This window comes from Echinops telfairi, unplaced genomic scaffold (assembly GCF_000313985.2).
Source record: "Echinops telfairi isolate 266 unplaced genomic scaffold, ASM31398v2 ScPeMD7_7469;HRSCAF=8507_1, whole genome shotgun sequence".
Lineage (NCBI taxonomy): Eukaryota > Metazoa > Chordata > Mammalia > Afrosoricida > Tenrecidae > Echinops > Echinops telfairi.
This window is the reverse complement of record NW_022111373.1, coordinates 129,093,788-129,098,249: the sequence shown is the minus strand read 5'-3', so window position 1 is coordinate 129,098,249 and position 4,462 is coordinate 129,093,788. Positions and strand designations below refer to the sequence as shown.

The following is a 4,462-nucleotide window of genomic DNA, read 5'->3' as shown; positions in this document are numbered from 1 at the left end:
TCAGTTTCTCCCACATTTAAAATAGTAATACTTATTTCTATGCAAATAGCAAACTTAATGAGCTCTGGACTTTTTATTATTTTTTGTCAAATTGTGATGAACTACTTTTACTGCTCATCAGAAACATAAAATGATATGGTAATACTTATTTATCATGCTCATTAAAATATTCATTTTTTTCTCCTTTGGCACTATGGTTGTTCTGATTGTTAGGTGCCATCATGTAGGTTCCAGCTCACACTAACAATATGTGCACATGCACCATTCTCTTATCACATCTGCCTCATGCAGTTTGACCCTCACACACCCATAATACATGTTATCTTTTTAACCTTTAGAAATTAATGATCTCTGTCATATTAAACTTTCATGTTTTATATGGTCTCTTCCAATTACATGGCAGTACGATTTAATTAAATACATAAACTGAGAAGACAAGAAAAAGCATGACATGAAAAGAAATCAAGTTAGAGGTATTCTTACAGAAGAAGTGGCTTATGGGGTAAGCCAGAGGCACCTTAGTAAAGAATCAATTAAACTTGTTAAATAATTTTAACTTGTTAATTATAATGAGAAACCCTTTGGTATTTTAATAAAATATGTGAAATGTGATAAAAATTTTAGAACACTGTTCAAAATACTATATGGATAATTGTTTTAATATATTTGAATAACATAATATTATTTTAATATATAGAGGGTACTTGTAATATATTTTACATTTAATTTATATATTATATATATAGAGAAACAGAATTTTCTTTTAAAATAATGTCTCACAAGTTAGAGAAGCACACAAGTCCAAGCAAGGAAGGAGCCAAGTTCCTAGGTCAGATCTGGACTGTAAGCTGGTCCTGAGTGACAGAGGTGTGGGGTCTGATGAACCCAAGAGCAGGAGGAATAGCATAGACTTGTGGCTGTGGAGGTGAAGGTAGATCAAGCTAGTAAGGCAGGCTTGTGACTACAGAGCAGAGTGAAGTCATCCTCAGCAAGTCAGATGGCAGACAACTTGGGACTCCCAGGGTTAGCAGGCAATTCAGTAGGCCATTGGATTCAGTCTAAGGAGCTAAATGTCAATGAGCCAGATGCAGGAAGCAGGCACAAGCAAAAAGCGTGCAAGCTCCTTCAGTTAATTGTAATCAGGGCTTGACCTGAGTAAGGGTGTTAAATCCCACCCTAAACTGATTGGGTTTGATTACATTGTGTCAGGTCAGGTCAGAGGAGTTACTATATGTTGACTGCCAAACCAATGAGAATTCGGATCCAGCCAAGTGAACATAAATTCTAACTATTTCAAGCGTAATCTTTGCTGGGGCATGTGTCCTTGTCTGTTCTCCTTTAGGACAGCTGGGATAGCATCAACCACTTAACTAAGACTCTTTAGATGTAGATGTAGAGCTAGATAATACAACACTAAATATCTTGGCCTGAAGGAGATAAGGTAGAAATAAAATATTATGGAATACAAATAAACAGTTCAGGAATTATTCAAATAACATTTTTGTGGGAAGCAGGCAAAATAAATCAGAATGAATAAAAAAATGACTCAGAGATGAAGTACATAAAGAAAAACAATGAGGAGAAAAATGACTACAGAATTAAGACAAACATCAAAGGGAATATTGTCAAAGAAACAGAAATAACACAAGATTTCAAGGAAGTGATAATGGCCATCTGTTCTGAATGTACCTTAGAGGTCAAGGAAAATGCAGTTGGAATAAATCAAAATTTAAAATTTGCTATACTTATTTGCAAATGGGTAGTTATGTTAAAACAGCTGAAAAACAAAAACCCCAAATTTATTATCCTGAAAAATGCAAATTAAGCAAAACCAAATCCACTGTTACTGAATCAACTCTGACTTGTAGAAACTCTATATGACTGAGAACTGTCTCATAGAAATTCTAAGGTGGTAAATCTTTACAGTAGCAGACTACAGCATCTTTATTCTACAAAGTGCCTGGGCTCAAACCCTCAATATTTTGTCTTGTGTATTATAGCTAAGTGGTATAATAACTGGACAAGTAAAATCTTTAACAACATACGGAGGATACTGATTATAATATCTCATGCAGCACAAAGGCATTGGACTGTGAGGATCATAACAAATTGTGGATAACATTCAGAAGAATTGGAATTCTAGAGCACTTAATTTTGCTCATGGGAAACTGGTACACTGACCAAAACAGTGGTTCAAACAGAAAAAATGATATTGAATATATTAAAATCAGGAACAGTGTGAATGAGTGTTGTATTCTTTCTCCATGCTTATTCAAATGGTATGTTTAGTAAATAACAAGAAGATGGACCATATGAAGTATGTGGTGTCAGAATTGTTAGATTGCTGCTTATTAACTTGTGACATGTAGATGACCTAATATTGGTTGCTTATAGTAAAGAGAACTTTCTCTAAAAGTCTTCATAAAATCAAAGAACTTTACTCTCAAAGTCTTAAAAAAAAACTAAGAATCCATCCTTCAGGATGCATTACCACGTAATGTAATACAAACATAATCCTCACAACTGGGGCAATAAACAACATCATGATAAGTGAGTAAAAGAACTCGTGGGCTCATCCTCCTGAAGTGCCGCGAAACGCCGCCGTCCTGGCAGTGGCACCGCATCAATGGAGGCAGCTACCTTGGCTCGGCTTGTTGCTCTGTCCTCCTCACACCCGTCGGATCTGCTCCTTTCCCTGCACCCTGTGGACATGAACTTCCTAACGGTGGACCATACAGACTAGTTTGAAAATGGAAAACCAAAAACCAAAGGATTATTCTTCAACTGCCAGAGTCGATTATTTCAGAGGAGTTAATTTCAGAAGGAAAATGGGTCAAGCTTGAAAATACAACCTACATGGATCCTACTGGTAAAACTAGAACGTGGGAAACTGTGAAGCATACAACGAGGAGAGGACAGTCTGCCAATGGTGTGGCCATTATCCCCGTGCTACAAAGAACTCTTCATTATGAATGTGTCTTTCTGGTGAAACAGTTCCTACCACCCATAAGTGGCTACTGTATAGAATTCCCTGCAGGTGTCATAGATGACAACGAAAGCCCAGAAGCAGCTGCTCTTCAGGAGCTGGAGGAAGAAACCGGTTATGAAGGTGACTTTGCGGAATTTTCTCCAGTGGTGTGTCTGGATCCAGGTTTGTCCAACTGTACTGTGCACATCGTGACGGTAACCATTAATGGAGACGATGCCGAAAACGTTAAGACCTAACCCGAAGCCTGGGGATGGAGAATTTATAGCAGTGATTTCCTTACCAAAGAATGACCTGCTAAAGAGACTTGATTCCCTGGTAGCTCCAGAACATCTGACAGTGGATGCCAGAGTCTACTCCTATGCCCTGGCATTGCAGCATGCAAACACGAAGCCATTTGAACTCCCCTTCCTGAAATTTTAAGGCCAGAAATGGACACCTGCCAAATTATTTCACAGGCATGACTAGCTGGCCGCCCTCACTCAGACTTGGTATTCAACATAATTTAATGCAGATTTGAAAGTTAGCTCTTTTTCACACAATAAAAGCCAACATGGAATGCAAAAAAAAAAAAAAAGAAATTGTCAAGGAATTTACCTTGCTTGGATCCAAAATCAATGCTCAGGAAAGCAGTAGGTAAGAAAGCAAATGACATAGTGCATTCTGATGCATACTAGGCTTAAAGGGTTAAGAACTAATATTTCCCTTTGAGGACTAGGGTATGTTAGATTTAAAATCACCCCAAAACAATTCACTACCTTGGAATAAATGCTAACTACTAACCACCCTTCTCAGAGCAGAGCAGAACTGCTGCTTTGGATTTCTGAAGCTTTCAACATTGAAGGGGGTAGAAAGTAACATCCATTTCCCAGGGAACAGCTTTTGAGTTCCAACAGTTAAATTTGCAGTGAGCAGCCCAACACATAATCCACTGCAGAACGAGCCGCGGCATTTCCAACCACAGACCTTGCAAGTGAAAGTTCAAAAATGAATTAGGAAGTCTAAAGAAAACTTGATGCCGCTGAATAATGGTGCTGGCGAAGAATACTGAAGTTACCCTGGGCTACCATATGAAGAATTGATTTTGTCTTGGGTCTGGTCAAAGGACAACCTGATCTGTCTTGTAACAAGTAAGGCCTGTTTGGACATGTTGTCAGGAGTGATCAGAACCTCCAAAGGACACGATGAAGTAAAATTGAGGGCCAAAGCAATAAAAGAAGAAACTACAAAACAGATTGACCCATTGGCTACAAAATTGGTCATGTAATAACAAAATTGTGATGATTGCACAATACAGGGCAATGGTGCCTGCTTGTTTTTTTAATACATAGAAATGTTATGATTCTGAGCTGACAGTCTGGCACTTAGTAACAACAACATTGCATGTATGAAATAGCAGAGAAGCACTGTGTGAATAGTCCCCAAAACTGAGTCTCTCAGGGTGAAATACACTCAAAATATGCCTGGAGATGTGAT

At 38.1% G+C, this 4,462-nt stretch overlaps 1 pseudogene; it reads left to right on the top strand.

The window, feature by feature from the left end:
- The first annotated feature begins 2,750 nt into the window (after positions 1 to 2,750).
- LOC101651116 lies at positions 2,751 to 3,417 on the top strand (annotated as a pseudogene).
- The last annotated feature ends 1,045 nt before the right edge of the window (positions 3,418 to 4,462 follow it).